Raw genomic sequence first — 17889 nt, 5'->3', positions numbered from 1 at the left:
CAGGGGAAAGCGCGAACGCAGTCCCCCACTACCAGAAATAATGCAGTCGAGAATCCCGCATTTGGGGACATCGCAGGGGTCAGCAAATCCGATGTGCAATGGAGGAGTCTCACCCTGGGAGCTCTGCCTTGCTGATCACAGATGCTCCCCTGCCAGGTAAGTATGAGTTGCGAGCCAGAGGGCAGGGCTTGGGCCTGTTCTGGAAGCCCCGCTAAGCGAGGGTGAGAAGGCCGGCCCTGACCCAGCCCCAGCCCTCCCGGAAGCCCTGAGCGTCTGCGGAGCTGCCTGTCCCACGTGCAGGGGGAAGCTCCGGCAGGCAGAGCCCAGCAGAAGAGGCACATTGTGGCACAGTTCATGTCTCCCACCAGGCCCTGCTCGGCCTGAGATTTGCATAAATTCGGACCTGGCTGCCAGCCAGCAGGCCCAGTCGGAAAGCGAGCAGGCCTGGCGCAGTGGGCCCACTGGCCCGTCGGCCCCAGGCGGGTCCATGGCCCTCCTGAGCCGACAGGTCACCCCGCTTAACAAGAGCGTCTCGGGTGGGGTGCCCCCCGCCAGGACACGGCAAGGCCGTGAAGGCAAGGCCCGATCGGTGCTCGGACGGGGCGGGCGGCAGCGGCGGCCGGGAGCCAGTCTCACCCCTGCCCCCAAAACCCCAGGAGCTGGCCGGGCCTTCCTTAGGTTGGAGGGCCTGGGCGCGAAAGCAGAGCCCGGGCAGGGCAGGCTGGCTTCAAGAACTACCGGGGCACCTGATATCATGGGGCGCACAAGTCTGGGGTTAGGCACCTGTGCACTTCACCCCTCCAGTGAATGCTGGCCCTCTTGACCGCAGCAACATTCAGGGGCCCAACCTACACATGACACACATGACTTTCACATTTTTTTATTTCACCAATCCATCAGGCCTGTGGACCCCTGAACGGCCCAGGGCTGGCCCTCTTGACTGCAGCAAAATAAACTCTGCTGCACGAGCTTGGGCCCTGTGAGCAAACAACCTGACTCGCACACTAAACTCTTTCTTTCTTTCACCAATAAATCAGGGGAAAGCGCGAACGCAGTCCCCCACTACCAGAAATAATGCAGTCGAGAATCCCGCATTTGGGGACATCGCAGGGGTCAGCAAATCCGATGTGCAATGGATGAGCCTCACCCTGGGAGCTCTGCCTTGCTGATCACAGATGCTCCCCTGCCAGGTAAGTATGAGTTGCGAGCCAGAGGGCAGGGCTTGGGCCTGTTCTGGAAGCCCCGCTAAGCGAGGGTGAGAAGGCCGGCCCTGACCCAGCCCCAGCCCTCCCGGAAGCCCTGAGCGTCTGCGGAGCTGCCTGTCCCACGTGCAGGGGGAAGCTCCGGCAGGCAGAGCCCAGCAGAAGAGGCACATTGTGGCACAGTTCATGTCTCCCACCAGGCCCTGCTCGGCCTGAGATTTGCATAAATTCGGACCTGGCTGCCAGCCAGCAGGCCCAGTCGGAAAGCGAGCAGGCCTGGCGCAGTGGGCCCACTGGCCCGTCGGCCCCAGGCGGGTCCATGGCCCTCCTGAGCCGACAGGTCACCCCGCTTAACAAGAGCGTCTCGGGTGGGGTGCCCCCCGCCAGGACACGGCAAGGCCCGATCGTGCCCGATCGGTGCTCGGACGGGGCGGGCGGCAGCGGCGGCCGGGAGCCAGTTTCACCCCTGCCCCCAAAACCCCAGGAGCTGGCTGGGCCTTCCTTAGGTTGGAGGGCCTGGGCGCGAAAGCAGAGCCCGGGCAGGGCAGGCTGGCTTCAAGAACTACCGGGGCACCTGATATCATGGGGCGCACAAGTCTGGGGTTAGGCACCTGTGCACTTCACCCCTCCAGTGAATGCTGGCCCTCTTGACCGCAGCAACATTCAGGGGCCCAACCTACACATGACACACATGACTTTCACATTTTTTTATTTCACCAATCCATCAGGCCTGTGGACCCCTGAACGGCCCAGGGCTGGCCCTCTTGACTGCAGCAAAATAAACTCTGCTGCACGAGCTTGGGCCCTGTGTGCAAACAACCTGACTCGCACACTAAACTCTTTCTTTCTTTCACCAATAAATCAGGGGAAAGCGCGAACGCAGTCCCCCACTACCAGAAATAATACAGTCGAGAATCCCGCATTTGGGGACATCGCAGGGGTCAGCAAATCCGATGTGCAATGGATGAGCCTCACCCTGGGAGCTCTGCCTTGCTGATCACAGATGCTCCCCTGCCAGGTAAGTATGAGTTGCGAGCCAGAGGGCAGGGCTTGGGCCTGTTCTGGAAGCCCCGCTAAGCGAGGGTGAGAAGGCCGGCCCTGACCCAGCCCCAGCCCTCCCGGAAGCCCTGAGCGTCTGCGGAGCTGCCTGTCCCACGTGCAGGGGGAAGCTCCGGCAGGCAGAGCCCAGCAGAAGAGGCACATTGTGGCACAGTTCATGTCTCCCACCAGGCCCTGCTCGGCCTGAGATTTGCATAAATTCGGACCTGGCTGCCAGCCAGCAGGCCCAGTCGGAAAGCGAGCAGGCCTGGCGCAGTGGGCCCACTGGCCCGTCGGCCCCAGGCGGGTCCATGGCCCTCCTGAGCCGACAGGTCACCCCGCTTAACAAGAGCGTCTCGGGTGGGGTGCCCCCCGCCAGGACACGGCAAGGCCCGATCGTGCCCGATCGGTGCTCGGACGGGGCGGGCGGCAGCGGCGGCCGGGAGCCAGTTTCACCCCTGCCCCCAAAACCCCAGGAGCTGGCTGGGCCTTCCTTAGGTTGGAGGGCCTGGGCGCGAAAGCAGAGCCCGGGCAGGGCAGGCTGGCTTCAAGAACTACCGGGGCACCTGATATCATGGGGCGCACAAGTCTGGGGTTAGGCACCTGTGCACTTCACCCCTCCAGTGAATGCTGGCCCTCTTGACCGCAGCAACATTCAGGGGCCCAACCTACACATGACACACATGACTTTCACATTTTTTTATTTCACCAATCCATCAGGCCTGTGGACCCCTGAACGGCCCAGGGCTGGCCCTCTTGACTGCAGCAAAATAAACTCTGCTGCACGAGCTTGGGCCCTGTGTGCAAACAACCTGACTCGCACACTAAACTCTTTCTTTCTTTCACCAATAAATCAGGGGAAAGCGCGAACGCAGTCCCCCACTACCAGAAATAATGCAGTCGAGAATCCCGCATTTGGGGACATCGCAGGGGTCAGCAAATCCGATGTGCAATGGATGAGCCTCACCCTGGGAGCTCTGCCTTGCTGATCACAGATGCTCCCCTGCCAGGTAAGTATGAGTTGCGAGCCAGAGGGCAGGGCTTGGGCCTGTTCTGGAAGCCCCGCTAAGCGAGGGTGAGAAGGCCGGCCCTGACCCAGCCCCAGCCCTCCCGGAAGCCCTGAGCGTCTGCGGAGCTGCCTGTCCCACGTGCAGGGGGAAGCTCCGGCAGGCAGAGCCCAGCAGAAGAGGCACATTGTGGCACAGTTCATGTCTCCCACCAGGCCCTGCTCGGCCTGAGATTTGCATAAATTCGGACCTGGCTGCCAGCCAGCAGGCCCAGTCGGAAAGCGAGCAGGCCTGGCGCAGTGGGCCCACTGGCCCGTCGGCCCCAGGCGGGTCCATGGCCCTCCTGAGCCGACAGGTCACCCCGCTTAACAAGAGCGTCTCGGGTGGGGTGCCCCCCGCCAGGACACGGCAAGGCCGTGAAGGCAAGACCCGATCGTGCCCGATCGGTGCTCGGACGGGGCGGGCGGCAGCGGCGGCCGGGAGCCAGTCTCACCCCTGCCCCCAAAACCCCAGGAGCTGGCTGGGCCTTCCTTAGGTTGGAGGGCCTGGGCGCGAAAGCAGAGCCCGGGCAGGGCAGGCTGGCTTCAAGAACTACCGGGGCACCTGATATCATGGGGCGCACAAGTCTGGGGTTAGGCACCTGTGCACTTCACCCCTCCAGTGAATGCTGGCCCTCTTGACCGCAGCAACATTCAGGGGCCCAACCTACACATGACACACATGACTTTCACATTTTTTTATTTCACCAATCCATCAGGCCTGTGGACCCCTGAACGGCCCAGGGCTGGCCCTCTTGACTGCAGCAAAATAAACTCTGCTGCACGAGCTTGGGCCCTGTGTGCAAACAACCTGACTCGCACACTAAACTCTTTCTTTCTTTCACCAATAAATCAGGGGAAAGCGCGAACGCAGTCCCCCACTACCAGAAATAATGCAGTCGAGAATCCCGCATTTGGGGACATCGCAGGGGTCAGCAAATCCGATGTGCAATGGAGGAGTCTCACCCTGGGAGCTCTGCCTTGCTGATCACAGATGCTCCCCTGCCAGGTAAGTATGAGTTGCGAGCCAGAGGGCAGGGCTTGGGCCTGTTCTGGAAGCCCCGCTAAGCGAGGGTGAGAAGGCCGGCCCTGACCCAGCCCCAGCCCTCCCGGAAGCCCTGAGCGTCTGCGGAGCTGCCTGTCCCACGTGCAGGGGGAAGCTCCGGCAGGCAGAGCCCAGCAGAAGAGGCACATTGTGGCACAGTTCATGTCTCCCACCAGGCCCTGCTCGGCCTGAGATTTGCATAAATTCGGACCTGGCTGCCAGCCAGCAGGCCCAGTCGGAAAGCGAGCAGGCCTGGCGCAGTGGGCCCACTGGCCCGTCGGCCCCAGGCGGGTCCATGGCCCTCCTGAGCCGACAGGTCACCCCGCTTAACAAGAGCGTCTCGGGTGGGGTGCCCCCCGCCAGGACACGGCAAGGCCGTGAAGGCAAGGCCCGATCGGTGCTCGGACGGGGCGGGCGGCAGCGGCGGCCGGGAGCCAGTCTCACCCCTGCCCCCAAAACCCCAGGAGCTGGCCGGGCCTTCCTTAGGTTGGAGGGCCTGGGCGCGAAAGCAGAGCCCGGGCAGGGCAGGCTGGCTTCAAGAACTACCGGGGCACCTGATATCATGGGGCGCACAAGTCTGGGGTTAGGCACCTGTGCACTTCACCCCTCCAGTGAATGCTGGCCCTCTTGACCGCAGCAACATTCAGGGGCCCAACCTACACATGACACACATGACTTTCACATTTTTTTATTTCACCAATCCATCAGGCCTGTGGACCCCTGAACGGCCCAGGGCTGGCCCTCTTGACTGCAGCAAAATAAACTCTGCTGCACGAGCTTGGGCCCTGTGAGCAAACAACCTGACTCGCACACTAAACTCTTTCTTTCTTTCACCAATAAATCAGGGGAAAGCGCGAACGCAGTCCCCCACTACCAGAAATAATGCAGTCGAGAATCCCGCATTTGGGGACATCGCAGGGGTCAGCAAATCCGATGTGCAATGGATGAGCCTCACCCTGGGAGCTCTGCCTTGCTGATCACAGATGCTCCCCTGCCAGGTAAGTATGAGTTGCGAGCCAGAGGGCAGGGCTTGGGCCTGTTCTGGAAGCCCCGCTAAGCGAGGGTGAGAAGGCCGGCCCTGACCCAGCCCCAGCCCTCCCGGAAGCCCTGAGCGTCTGCGGAGCTGCCTGTCCCACGTGCAGGGGGAAGCTCCGGCAGGCAGAGCCCAGCAGAAGAGGCACATTGTGGCACAGTTCATGTCTCCCACCAGGCCCTGCTCGGCCTGAGATTTGCATAAATTCGGACCTGGCTGCCAGCCAGCAGGCCCAGTCGGAAAGCGAGCAGGCCTGGCGCAGTGGGCCCACTGGCCCGTCGGCCCCAGGCGGGTCCATGGCCCTCCTGAGCCGACAGGTCACCCCGCTTAACAAGAGCGTCTCGGGTGGGGTGCCCCCCGCCAGGACACGGCAAGGCCGTGAAGGCAAGACCCGATCGTGCCCGATCGGTGCTCGGACGGGGCGGGCGGCAGCGGCGGCCGGGAGCCAGTCTCACCCCTGCCCCCAAAACCCCAGGAGCTGGCTGGGCCTTCCTTAGGTTGGAGGGCCTGGGCGCGAAAGCAGAGCCCGGGCAGGGCAGGCTGGCTTCAAGAACTACCGGGGCACCTGATATCATGGGGCGCACAAGTCTGGGGTTAGGCACCTGTGCACTTCACCCCTCCAGTGAATGCTGGCCCTCTTGACCGCAGCAACATTCAGGGGCCCAACCTACACATGACACACATGACTTTCACATTTTTTTATTTCACCAATCCATCAGGCCTGTGGACCCCTGAACGGCCCAGGGCTGGCCCTCTTGACTGCAGCAAAATAAACTCTGCTGCACGAGCTTGGGCCCTGTGTGCAAACAACCTGACTCGCACACTAAACTCTTTCTTTCTTTCACCAATAAATCAGGGGAAAGCGCGAACGCAGTCCCCCACTACCAGAAATAATGCAGTCGAGAATCCCGCATTTGGGGACATCGCAGGGGTCAGCAAATCCGATGTGCAATGGAGGAGTCTCACCCTGGGAGCTCTGCGTTGCTGATCACAGATGCTCCCCTGCCAGGTAAGTATGAGTTGCGAGCCAGAGGGCAGGGCTTGGGCCTGTTCTGGAAGCCCCGCTAAGCGAGGGTGAGAAGGCCGGCCCTGACCCAGCCCCAGCCCTCCCGGAAGCCCTGAGCGTCTGCGGAGCTGCCTGTCCCACGTGCAGGGGGAAGCTCCGGCAGGCAGAGCCCAGCAGAAGAGGCACATTGTGGCACAGTTCATGTCTCCCACCAGGCCCTGCTCGGCCTGAGATTTGCATAAATTCGGACCTGGCTGCCAGCCAGCAGGCCCAGTCGGAAAGCGAGCAGGCCTGGCGCAGTGGGCCCACTGGCCCGTCGGCCCCAGGCGGGTCCATGGCCCTCCTGAGCCGACAGGTCACCCCGCTTAACAAGAGCGTCTCGGGTGGGGTGCCCCCCGCCAGGACACGGCAAGGCCGTGAAGGCAAGGCCCGATCGGTGCTCGGACGGGGCGGGCGGCAGCGGCGGCCGGGAGCCAGTCTCACCCCTGCCCCCAAAACCCCAGGAGCTGGCCGGGCCTTCCTTAGGTTGGAGGGCCTGGGCGCGAAAGCAGAGCCCGGGCAGGGCAGGCTGGCTTCAAGAACTACCGGGGCACCTGATATCATGGGGCGCACAAGTCTGGGGTTAGGCACCTGTGCACTTCACCCCTCCAGTGAATGCTGGCCCTCTTGACCGCAGCAACATTCAGGGGCCCAACCTACACATGACACACATGACTTTCACATTTTTTTATTTCACCAATCCATCAGGCCTGTGGACCCCTGAACGGCCCAGGGCTGGCCCTCTTGACTGCAGCAAAATAAACTCTGCTGCACGAGCTTGGGCCCTGTGAGCAAACAACCTGACTCGCACACTAAACTCTTTCTTTCTTTCACCAATAAATCAGGGGAAAGCGCGAACGCAGTCCCCCACTACCAGAAATAATGCAGTCGAGAATCCCGCATTTGGGGACATCGCAGGGGTCAGCAAATCCGATGTGCAATGGATGAGCCTCACCCTGGGAGCTCTGCCTTGCTGATCACAGATGCTCCCCTGCCAGGTAAGTATGAGTTGCGAGCCAGAGGGCAGGGCTTGGGCCTGTTCTGGAAGCCCCGCTAAGCGAGGGTGAGAAGGCCGGCCCTGACCCAGCCCCAGCCCTCCCGGAAGCCCTGAGCGTCTGCGGAGCTGCCTGTCCCACGTGCAGGGGGAAGCTCCGGCAGGCAGAGCCCAGCAGAAGAGGCACATTGTGGCACAGTTCATGTCTCCCACCAGGCCCTGCTCGGCCTGAGATTTGCATAAATTCGGACCTGGCTGCCAGCCAGCAGGCCCAGTCGGAAAGCGAGCAGGCCTGGCGCAGTGGGCCCACTGGCCCGTCGGCCCCAGGCGGGTCCATGGCCCTCCTGAGCCGACAGGTCACCCCGCTTAACAAGAGCGTCTCGGGTGGGGTGCCCCCCGCCAGGACACGGCAAGGCCCGATCGTGCCCGATCGGTGCTCGGACGGGGCGGGCGGCAGCGGCGGCCGGGAGCCAGTCTCACCCCTGCCCCCAAAACCCCAGGAGCTGGCTGGGCCTTCCTTAGGTTGGAGGGCCTGGGCGCGAAAGCAGAGCCCGGGCAGGGCAGGCTGGCTTCAAGAACTACCGGGGCACCTGATATCATGGGGCGCACAAGTCTGGGGTTAGGCACCTGTGCACTTCACCCCTCCAGTGAATGCTGGCCCTCTTGACCGCAGCAACATTCAGGGGCCCAACCTACACATGACACACATGACTTTCACATTTTTTTATTTCACCAATCCATCAGGCCTGTGGACCCCTGAACGGCCCAGGGCTGGCCCTCTTGACTGCAGCAAAATAAACTCTGCTGCACGAGCTTGGGCCCTGTGTGCAAACAACCTGACTCGCACACTAAACTCTTTCTTTCTTTCACCAATAAATCAGGGGAAAGCGCGAACGCAGTCCCCCACTACCAGAAATAATGCAGTCGAGAATCCCGCATTTGGGGACATCGCAGGGGTCAGCAAATCCGATGTGCAATGGATGAGCCTCACCCTGGGAGCTCTGCCTTGCTGATCACAGATGCTCCCCTGCCAGGTAAGTATGAGTTGCGAGCCAGAGGGCAGGGCTTGGGCCTGTTCTGGAAGCCCCGCTAAGCGAGGGTGAGAAGGCCGGCCCTGACCCAGCCCCAGCCCTCCCGGAAGCCCTGAGCGTCTGCGGAGCTGCCTGTCCCACGTGCAGGGGGAAGCTCCGGCAGGCAGAGCCCAGCAGAAGAGGCACATTGTGGCACAGTTCATGTCTCCCACCAGGCCCTGCTCGGCCTGAGATTTGCATAAATTCGGACCTGGCTGCCAGCCAGCAGGCCCAGTCGGAAAGCGAGCAGGCCTGGCGCAGTGGGCCCACTGGCCCGTCGGCCCCAGGCGGGTCCATGGCCCTCCTGAGCCGACAGGTCACCCCGCTTAACAAGAGCGTCTCGGGTGGGGTGCCCCCCGCCAGGACACGGCAAGGCCGTGAAGGCAAGGCCCGATCGTGCCCGATCGGTGCTCGGACGGGGCGGGCGGCAGCGGCGGCCGGGAGCCAGTCTCACCCCTGCCCCCAAAACCCCAGGAGCTGGCTGGGCCTTCCTTAGGTTGGAGGGCCTGGGCGCGAAAGCAGAGCCCGGGCAGGGCAGGCTGGCTTCAAGAACTACCGGGGCACCTGATATCATGGGGCGCACAAGTCTGGGGTTAGGCACCTGTGCACTTCACCCCTCCAGTGAATGCTGGCCCTCTTGACCGCAGCAACATTCAGGGGCCCAACCTACACATGACACACATGACTTTCACATTTTTTTATTTCACCAATCCATCAGGCCTGTGGACCCCTGAACGGCCCAGGGCTGGCCCTCTTGACTGCAGCAAAATAAACTCTGCTGCACGAGCTTGGGCCCTGTGTGCAAACAACCTGACTCGCACACTAAACTCTTTCTTTCTTTCACCAATAAATCAGGGGAAAGCGCGAACGCAGTCCCCCACTACCAGAAATAATGCAGTCGAGAATCCCGCATTTGGGGACATCGCAGGGGTCAGCAAATCCGATGTGCAATGGAGGAGTCTCACCCTGGGAGCTCTGCCTTGCTGATCACAGATGCTCCCCTGCCAGGTAAGTATGAGTTGCGAGCCAGAGGGCAGGGCTTGGGCCTGTTCTGGAAGCCCCGCTAAGCGAGGGTGAGAAGGCCGGCCCTGACCCAGCCCCAGCCCTCCCGGAAGCCCTGAGCGTCTGCGGAGCTGCCTGTCCCACGTGCAGGGGGAAGCTCCGGCAGGCAGAGCCCAGCAGAAGAGGCACATTGTGGCACAGTTCATGTCTCCCACCAGGCCCTGCTCGGCCTGAGATTTGCATAAATTCGGACCTGGCTGCCAGCCAGCAGGCCCAGTCGGAAAGCGAGCAGGCCTGGCGCAGTGGGCCCACTGGCCCGTCGGCCCCAGGCGGGTCCATGGCCCTCCTGAGCCGACAGGTCACCCCGCTTAACAAGAGCGTCTCGGGTGGGGTGCCCCCCGCCAGGACACGGCAAGGCCGTGAAGGCAAGGCCCGATCGGTGCTCGGACGGGGCGGGCGGCAGCGGCGGCCGGGAGCCAGTCTCACCCCTGCCCCCAAAACCCCAGGAGCTGGCCGGGCCTTCCTTAGGTTGGAGGGCCTGGGCGCGAAAGCAGAGCCCGGGCAGGGCAGGCTGGCTTCAAGAACTACCGGGGCACCTGATATCATGGGGCGCACAAGTCTGGGGTTAGGCACCTGTGCACTTCACCCCTCCAGTGAATGCTGGCCCTCTTGACCGCAGCAACATTCAGGGGCCCAACCTACACATGACACACATGACTTTCACATTTTTTTATTTCACCAATCCATCAGGCCTGTGGACCCCTGAACGGCCCAGGGCTGGCCCTCTTGACTGCAGCAAAATAAACTCTGCTGCACGAGCTTGGGCCCTGTGAGCAAACAACCTGACTCGCACACTAAACTCTTTCTTTCTTTCACCAATAAATCAGGGGAAAGCGCGAACGCAGTCCCCCACTACCAGAAATAATGCAGTCGAGAATCCCGCATTTGGGGACATCGCAGGGGTCAGCAAATCCGATGTGCAATGGATGAGCCTCACCCTGGGAGCTCTGCCTTGCTGATCACAGATGCTCCCCTGCCAGGTAAGTATGAGTTGCGAGCCAGAGGGCAGGGCTTGGGCCTGTTCTGGAAGCCCCGCTAAGCGAGGGTGAGAAGGCCGGCCCTGACCCAGCCCCAGCCCTCCCGGAAGCCCTGAGCGTCTGCGGAGCTGCCTGTCCCACGTGCAGGGGGAAGCTCCGGCAGGCAGAGCCCAGCAGAAGAGGCACATTGTGGCACAGTTCATGTCTCCCACCAGGCCCTGCTCGGCCTGAGATTTGCATAAATTCGGACCTGGCTGCCAGCCAGCAGGCCCAGTCGGAAAGCGAGCAGGCCTGGCGCAGTGGGCCCACTGGCCCGTCGGCCCCAGGCGGGTCCATGGCCCTCCTGAGCCGACAGGTCACCCCGCTTAACAAGAGCGTCTCGGGTGGGGTGCCCCCCGCCAGGACACGGCAAGGCCGTGAAGGCAAGACCCGATCGTGCCCGATCGGTGCTCGGACGGGGCGGGCGGCAGCGGCGGCCGGGAGCCAGTCTCACCCCTGCCCCCAAAACCCCAGGAGCTGGCTGGGCCTTCCTTAGGTTGGAGGGCCTGGGCGCGAAAGCAGAGCCCGGGCAGGGCAGGCTGGCTTCAAGAACTACCGGGGCACCTGATATCATGGGGCGCACAAGTCTGGGGTTAGGCACCTGTGCACTTCACCCCTCCAGTGAATGCTGGCCCTCTTGACCGCAGCAACATTCAGGGGCCCAACCTACACATGACACACATGACTTTCACATTTTTTTATTTCACCAATCCATCAGGCCTGTGGACCCCTGAACGGCCCAGGGCTGGCCCTCTTGACTGCAGCAAAATAAACTCTGCTGCACGAGCTTGGGCCCTGTGTGCAAACAACCTGACTCGCACACTAAACTCTTTCTTTCTTTCACCAATAAATCAGGGGAAAGCGCGAACGCAGTCCCCCACTACCAGAAATAATGCAGTCGAGAATCCCGCATTTGGGGACATCGCAGGGGTCAGCAAATCCGATGTGCAATGGAGGAGTCTCACCCTGGGAGCTCTGCGTTGCTGATCACAGATGCTCCCCTGCCAGGTAAGTATGAGTTGCGAGCCAGAGGGCAGGGCTTGGGCCTGTTCTGGAAGCCCCGCTAAGCGAGGGTGAGAAGGCCGGCCCTGACCCAGCCCCAGCCCTCCCGGAAGCCCTGAGCGTCTGCGGAGCTGCCTGTCCCACGTGCAGGGGGAAGCTCCGGCAGGCAGAGCCCAGCAGAAGAGGCACATTGTGGCACAGTTCATGTCTCCCACCAGGCCCTGCTCGGCCTGAGATTTGCATAAATTCGGACCTGGCTGCCAGCCAGCAGGCCCAGTCGGAAAGCGAGCAGGCCTGGCGCAGTGGGCCCACTGGCCCGTCGGCCCCAGGCGGGTCCATGGCCCTCCTGAGCCGACAGGTCACCCCGCTTAACAAGAGCGTCTCGGGTGGGGTGCCCCCCGCCAGGACACGGCAAGGCCGTGAAGGCAAGGCCCGATCGGTGCTCGGACGGGGCGGGCGGCAGCGGCGGCCGGGAGCCAGTCTCACCCCTGCCCCCAAAACCCCAGGAGCTGGCCGGGCCTTCCTTAGGTTGGAGGGCCTGGGCGCGAAAGCAGAGCCCGGGCAGGGCAGGCTGGCTTCAAGAACTACCGGGGCACCTGATATCATGGGGCGCACAAGTCTGGGGTTAGGCACCTGTGCACTTCACCCCTCCAGTGAATGCTGGCCCTCTTGACCGCAGCAACATTCAGGGGCCCAACCTACACATGACACACATGACTTTCACATTTTTTTATTTCACCAATCCATCAGGCCTGTGGACCCCTGAACGGCCCAGGGCTGGCCCTCTTGACTGCAGCAAAATAAACTCTGCTGCACGAGCTTGGGCCCTGTGAGCAAACAACCTGACTCGCACACTAAACTCTTTCTTTCTTTCACCAATAAATCAGGGGAAAGCGCGAACGCAGTCCCCCACTACCAGAAATAATGCAGTCGAGAATCCCGCATTTGGGGACATCGCAGGGGTCAGCAAATCCGATGTGCAATGGATGAGCCTCACCCTGGGAGCTCTGCCTTGCTGATCACAGATGCTCCCCTGCCAGGTAAGTATGAGTTGCGAGCCAGAGGGCAGGGCTTGGGCCTGTTCTGGAAGCCCCGCTAAGCGAGGGTGAGAAGGCCGGCCCTGACCCAGCCCCAGCCCTCCCGGAAGCCCTGAGCGTCTGCGGAGCTGCCTGTCCCACGTGCAGGGGGAAGCTCCGGCAGGCAGAGCCCAGCAGAAGAGGCACATTGTGGCACAGTTCATGTCTCCCACCAGGCCCTGCTCGGCCTGAGATTTGCATAAATTCGGACCTGGCTGCCAGCCAGCAGGCCCAGTCGGAAAGCGAGCAGGCCTGGCGCAGTGGGCCCACTGGCCCGTCGGCCCCAGGCGGGTCCATGGCCCTCCTGAGCCGACAGGTCACCCCGCTTAACAAGAGCGTCTCGGGTGGGGTGCCCCCCGCCAGGACACGGCAAGGCCCGATCGTGCCCGATCGGTGCTCGGACGGGGCGGGCGGCAGCGGCGGCCGGGAGCCAGTCTCACCCCTGCCCCCAAAACCCCAGGAGCTGGCTGGGCCTTCCTTAGGTTGGAGGGCCTGGGCGCGAAAGCAGAGCCCGGGCAGGGCAGGCTGGCTTCAAGAACTACCGGGGCACCTGATATCATGGGGCGCACAAGTCTGGGGTTAGGCACCTGTGCACTTCACCCCTCCAGTGAATGCTGGCCCTCTTGACCGCAGCAACATTCAGGGGCCCAACCTACACATGACACACATGACTTTCACATTTTTTTATTTCACCAATCCATCAGGCCTGTGGACCCCTGAACGGCCCAGGGCTGGCCCTCTTGACTGCAGCAAAATAAACTCTGCTGCACGAGCTTGGGCCCTGTGTGCAAACAACCTGACTCGCACACTAAACTCTTTCTTTCTTTCACCAATAAATCAGGGGAAAGCGCGAACGCAGTCCCCCACTACCAGAAATAATACAGTCGAGAATCCCGCATTTGGGGACATCGCAGGGGTCAGCAAATCCGATGTGCAATGGATGAGCCTCACCCTGGGAGCTCTGCCTTGCTGATCACAGATGCTCCCCTGCCAGGTAAGTATGAGTTGCGAGCCAGAGGGCAGGGCTTGGGCCTGTTCTGGAAGCCCCGCTAAGCGAGGGTGAGAAGGCCGGCCCTGACCCAGCCCCAGCCCTCCCGGAAGCCCTGAGCGTCTGCGGAGCTGCCTGTCCCACGTGCAGGGGGAAGCTCCGGCAGGCAGAGCCCAGCAGAAGAGGCACATTGTGGCACAGTTCATGTCTCCCACCAGGCCCTGCTCGGCCTGAGATTTGCATAAATTCGGACCTGGCTGCCAGCCAGCAGGCCCAGTCGGAAAGCGAGCAGGCCTGGCGCAGTGGGCCCACTGGCCCGTCGGCCCCAGGCGGGTCCATGGCCCTCCTGAGCCGACAGGTCACCCCGCTTAACAAGAGCGTCTCGGGTGGGGTGCCCCCCGCCAGGACACGGCAAGGCCCGATCGTGCCCGATCGGTGCTCGGACGGGGCGGGCGGCAGCGGCGGCCGGGAGCCAGTTTCACCCCTGCCCCCAAAACCCCAGGAGCTGGCTGGGCCTTCCTTAGGTTGGAGGGCCTGGGCGCGAAAGCAGAGCCCGGGCAGGGCAGGCTGGCTTCAAGAACTACCGGGGCACCTGATATCATGGGGCGCACAAGTCTGGGGTTAGGCACCTGTGCACTTCACCCCTCCAGTGAATGCTGGCCCTCTTGACCGCAGCAACATTCAGGGGCCCAACCTACACATGACACACATGACTTTCACATTTTTTTATTTCACCAATCCATCAGGCCTGTGGACCCCTGAACGGCCCAGGGCTGGCCCTCTTGACTGCAGCAAAATAAACTCTGCTGCACGAGCTTGGGCCCTGTGTGCAAACAACCTGACTCGCACACTAAACTCTTTCTTTCTTTCACCAATAAATCAGGGGAAAGCGCGAACGCAGTCCCCCACTACCAGAAATAATGCAGTCGAGAATCCCGCATTTGGGGACATCGCAGGGGTCAGCAAATCCGATGTGCAATGGATGAGCCTCACCCTGGGAGCTCTGCCTTGCTGATCACAGATGCTCCCCTGCCAGGTAAGTATGAGTTGCGAGCCAGAGGGCAGGGCTTGGGCCTGTTCTGGAAGCCCCGCTAAGCGAGGGTGAGAAGGCCGGCCCTGACCCAGCCCCAGCCCTCCCGGAAGCCCTGAGCGTCTGCGGAGCTGCCTGTCCCACGTGCAGGGGGAAGCTCCGGCAGGCAGAGCCCAGCAGAAGAGGCACATTGTGGCACAGTTCATGTCTCCCACCAGGCCCTGCTCGGCCTGAGATTTGCATAAATTCGGACCTGGCTGCCAGCCAGCAGGCCCAGTCGGAAAGCGAGCAGGCCTGGCGCAGTGGGCCCACTGGCCCGTCGGCCCCAGGCGGGTCCATGGCCCTCCTGAGCCGACAGGTCACCCCGCTTAACAAGAGCGTCTCGGGTGGGGTGCCCCCCGCCAGGACACGGCAAGGCCGTGAAGGCAAGACCCGATCGTGCCCGATCGGTGCTCGGACGGGGCGGGCGGCAGCGGCGGCCGGGAGCCAGTTTCACCCCTGCCCCCAAAACCCCAGGAGCTGGCTGGGCCTTCCTTAGGTTGGAGGGCCTGGGCGCGAAAGCAGAGCCCGGGCAGGGCAGGCTGGCTTCAAGAACTACCGGGGCACCTGATATCATGGGGCGCACAAGTCTGGGGTTAGGCACCTGTGCACTTCACCCCTCCAGTGAATGCTGGCCCTCTTGACCGCAGCAACATTCAGGGGCCCAACCTACACATGACACACATGACTTTCACATTTTTTTATTTCACCAATCCATCAGGCCTGTGGACCCCTGAACGGCCCAGGGCTGGCCCTCTTGACTGCAGCAAAATAAACTCTGCTGCACGAGCTTGGGCCCTGTGTGCAAACAACCTGACTCGCACACTAAACTCTTTCTTTCTTTCACCAATAAATCAGGGGAAAGCGCGAACGCAGTCCCCCACTACCAGAAATAATACAGTCGAGAATCCCGCATTTGGGGACATCGCAGGGGTCAGCAAATCCGATGTGCAATGGATGAGCCTCACCCTGGGAGCTCTGCCTTGCTGATCACAGATGCTCCCCTGCCAGGTAAGTATGAGTTGCGAGCCAGAGGGCAGGGCTTGGGCCTGTTCTGGAAGCCCCGCTAAGCGAGGGTGAGAAGGCCGGCCCTGACCCAGCCCCAGCCCTCCCGGAAGCCCTGAGCGTCTGCGGAGCTGCCTGTCCCACGTGCAGGGGGAAGCTCCGGCAGGCAGAGCCCAGCAGAAGAGGCACATTGTGGCACAGTTCATGTCTCCCACCAGGCCCTGCTCGGCCTGAGATTTGCATAAATTCGGACCTGGCTGCCAGCCAGCAGGCCCAGTCGGAAAGCGAGCAGGCCTGGCGCAGTGGGCCCACTGGCCCGTCGGCCCCAGGCGGGTCCATGGCCCTCCTGAGCCGACAGGTCACCCCGCTTAACAAGAGCGTCTCGGGTGGGGTGCCCCCCGCCAGGACACGGCAAGGCCCGATCGTGCCCGATCGGTGCTCGGACGGGGCGGGCGGCAGCGGCGGCCGGGAGCCAGTTTCACCCCTGCCCCCAAAACCCCAGGAGCTGGCTGGGCCTTCCTTAGGTTGGAGGGCCTGGGCGCGAAAGCAGAGCCCGGGCAGGGCAGGCTGGCTTCAAGAACTACCGGGGCACCTGATATCATGGGGCGCACAAGTCTGGGGTTAGGCACCTGTGCACTTCACCCCTCCAGTGAATGCTGGCCCTCTTGACCGCAGCAACATTCAGGGGCCCAACCTACACATGACACACATGACTTTCACATTTTTTTATTTCACCAATCCATCAGGCCTGTGGACCCCTGAACGGCCCAGGGCTGGCCCTCTTGACTGCAGCAAAATAAACTCTGCTGCACGAGCTTGGGCCCTGTGTGCAAACAACCTGACTCGCACACTAAACTCTTTCTTTCTTTCACCAATAAATCAGGGGAAAGCGCGAACGCAGTCCCCCACTACCAGAAATAATGCAGTCGAGAATCCCGCATTTGGGGACATCGCAGGGGTCAGCAAATCCGATGTGCAATGGATGAGCCTCACCCTGGGAGCTCTGCCTTGCTGATCACAGATGCTCCCCTGCCAGGTAAGTATGAGTTGCGAGCCAGAGGGCAGGGCTTGGGCCTGTTCTGGAAGCCCCGCTAAGCGAGGGTGAGAAGGCCGGCCCTGACCCAGCCCCAGCCCTCCCGGAAGCCCTGAGCGTCTGCGGAGCTGCCTGTCCCACGTGCAGGGGGAAGCTCCGGCAGGCAGAGCCCAGCAGAAGAGGCACATTGTGGCACAGTTCATGTCTCCCACCAGGCCCTGCTCGGCCTGAGATTTGCATAAATTCGGACCTGGCTGCCAGCCAGCAGGCCCAGTCGGAAAGCGAGCAGGCCTGGCGCAGTGGGCCCACTGGCCCGTCGGCCCCAGGCGGGTCCATGGCCCTCCTGAGCCGACAGGTCACCCCGCTTAACAAGAGCGTCTCGGGTGGGGTGCCCCCCGCCAGGACACGGCAAGGCCGTGAAGGCAAGACCCGATCGTGCCCGATCGGTGCTCGGACGGGGCGGGCGGCAGCGGCGGCCGGGAGCCAGTCTCACCCCTGCCCCCAAAACCCCAGGAGCTGGCTGGGCCTTCCTTAGGTTGGAGGGCCTGGGCGCGAAAGCAGAGCCCGGGCAGGGCAGGCTGGCTTCAAGAACTACCGGGGCACCTGATATCATGGGGCGCACAAGTCTGGGGTTAGGCACCTGTGCACTTCACCCCTCCAGTGAATGCTGGCCCTCTTGACCGCAGCAACATTCAGGGGCCCAACCTACACATGACACACATGACTTTCACATTTTTTTATTTCACCAATCCATCAGGCCTGTGGACCCCTGAACGGCCCAGGGCTGGCCCTCTTGACTGCAGCAAAATAAACTCTGCTGCACGAGCTTGGGCCCTGTGTGCAAACAACCTGACTCGCACACTAAACTCTTTCTTTCTTTCACCAATAAATCAGGGGAAAGCGCGAACGCAGTCCCCCACTACCAGAAATAATGCAGTCGAGAATCCCGCATTTGGGGACATCGCAGGGGTCAGCAAATCCGATGTGCAATGGAGGAGTCTCACCCTGGGAGCTCTGCCTTGCTGATCACAGATGCTCCCCTGCCAGGTAAGTATGAGTTGCGAGCCAGAGGGCAGGGCTTGGGCCTGTTCTGGAAGCCCCGCTAAGCGAGGGTGAGAAGGCCGGCCCTGACCCAGCCCCAGCCCTCCCGGAAGCCCTGAGCGTCT

General features: G+C 62.2%; 18 non-coding genes across 18 annotated transcripts; all 18 read right to left on the bottom strand.

Moving 5' to 3' along the window:
- Positions 1–164, bottom strand: LOC138558452 (U1 spliceosomal RNA). Its single transcript, XR_011298601.1, has one exon. It is a non-coding gene; the product is annotated as a U1 spliceosomal RNA (small nuclear RNA).
- Positions 165–1034: 870 nt separating this feature from the next.
- On the bottom strand, positions 1035–1198 carry LOC138558047 (U1 spliceosomal RNA). Its single transcript, XR_011298202.1, has one exon. It is a non-coding gene; the product is annotated as a U1 spliceosomal RNA (small nuclear RNA).
- Positions 1199–2064: 866 nt separating this feature from the next.
- LOC138558301 (U1 spliceosomal RNA) lies at positions 2065–2228 on the bottom strand. Its single transcript, XR_011298453.1, has one exon. It is a non-coding gene; the product is annotated as a U1 spliceosomal RNA (small nuclear RNA).
- An 866-nt stretch (positions 2229–3094) lies between these two features.
- LOC138558046 (U1 spliceosomal RNA) lies at positions 3095–3258 on the bottom strand. The gene has a single exon (XR_011298201.1). It is a non-coding gene; the product is annotated as a U1 spliceosomal RNA (small nuclear RNA).
- An 880-nt stretch (positions 3259–4138) lies between these two features.
- On the bottom strand, positions 4139–4302 carry LOC138558451 (U1 spliceosomal RNA). The gene has a single exon (XR_011298600.1). It is a non-coding gene; the product is annotated as a U1 spliceosomal RNA (small nuclear RNA).
- Positions 4303–5172: 870 nt separating this feature from the next.
- Positions 5173–5336, bottom strand: LOC138558045 (U1 spliceosomal RNA). Its single transcript, XR_011298200.1, has one exon. It is a non-coding gene; the product is annotated as a U1 spliceosomal RNA (small nuclear RNA).
- An 880-nt stretch (positions 5337–6216) lies between these two features.
- Positions 6217–6380, bottom strand: LOC138558641 (U1 spliceosomal RNA). The gene has a single exon (XR_011298783.1). It is a non-coding gene; the product is annotated as a U1 spliceosomal RNA (small nuclear RNA).
- Positions 6381–7250: 870 nt separating this feature from the next.
- Positions 7251–7414, bottom strand: LOC138558044 (U1 spliceosomal RNA). The gene has a single exon (XR_011298199.1). It is a non-coding gene; the product is annotated as a U1 spliceosomal RNA (small nuclear RNA).
- An 866-nt stretch (positions 7415–8280) lies between these two features.
- On the bottom strand, positions 8281–8444 carry LOC138558043 (U1 spliceosomal RNA). The gene has a single exon (XR_011298198.1). It is a non-coding gene; the product is annotated as a U1 spliceosomal RNA (small nuclear RNA).
- An 880-nt stretch (positions 8445–9324) lies between these two features.
- Positions 9325–9488, bottom strand: LOC138558450 (U1 spliceosomal RNA). The gene has a single exon (XR_011298599.1). It is a non-coding gene; the product is annotated as a U1 spliceosomal RNA (small nuclear RNA).
- Positions 9489–10358: 870 nt separating this feature from the next.
- Positions 10359–10522, bottom strand: LOC138558042 (U1 spliceosomal RNA). Its single transcript, XR_011298197.1, has one exon. It is a non-coding gene; the product is annotated as a U1 spliceosomal RNA (small nuclear RNA).
- Positions 10523–11402: 880 nt separating this feature from the next.
- On the bottom strand, positions 11403–11566 carry LOC138558639 (U1 spliceosomal RNA). Its single transcript, XR_011298781.1, has one exon. It is a non-coding gene; the product is annotated as a U1 spliceosomal RNA (small nuclear RNA).
- Positions 11567–12436: 870 nt separating this feature from the next.
- Positions 12437–12600, bottom strand: LOC138558041 (U1 spliceosomal RNA). Its single transcript, XR_011298196.1, has one exon. It is a non-coding gene; the product is annotated as a U1 spliceosomal RNA (small nuclear RNA).
- Positions 12601–13466: 866 nt separating this feature from the next.
- Positions 13467–13630, bottom strand: LOC138558300 (U1 spliceosomal RNA). Its single transcript, XR_011298452.1, has one exon. It is a non-coding gene; the product is annotated as a U1 spliceosomal RNA (small nuclear RNA).
- Positions 13631–14496: 866 nt separating this feature from the next.
- LOC138558040 (U1 spliceosomal RNA) lies at positions 14497–14660 on the bottom strand. The gene has a single exon (XR_011298195.1). It is a non-coding gene; the product is annotated as a U1 spliceosomal RNA (small nuclear RNA).
- An 880-nt stretch (positions 14661–15540) lies between these two features.
- LOC138558299 (U1 spliceosomal RNA) lies at positions 15541–15704 on the bottom strand. The gene has a single exon (XR_011298451.1). It is a non-coding gene; the product is annotated as a U1 spliceosomal RNA (small nuclear RNA).
- An 866-nt stretch (positions 15705–16570) lies between these two features.
- LOC138558039 (U1 spliceosomal RNA) lies at positions 16571–16734 on the bottom strand. The gene has a single exon (XR_011298194.1). It is a non-coding gene; the product is annotated as a U1 spliceosomal RNA (small nuclear RNA).
- Positions 16735–17614: 880 nt separating this feature from the next.
- On the bottom strand, positions 17615–17778 carry LOC138558449 (U1 spliceosomal RNA). Its single transcript, XR_011298598.1, has one exon. It is a non-coding gene; the product is annotated as a U1 spliceosomal RNA (small nuclear RNA).
- Positions 17779–17889: the final 111 nt, after the last annotated feature.

This window comes from Ambystoma mexicanum, unplaced genomic scaffold, assembly GCF_040938575.1.
Source record: "Ambystoma mexicanum isolate Mex_15411 unplaced genomic scaffold, UKY_AmexF1_1 Mex_scaf34, whole genome shotgun sequence".
Classification (NCBI taxonomy): Eukaryota; Metazoa; Chordata; class Amphibia; order Caudata; family Ambystomatidae; genus Ambystoma; species Ambystoma mexicanum.
Note: the sequence above shows the minus strand (reverse complement) of the source record. Positions and strands in the feature narration are given on the sequence as shown.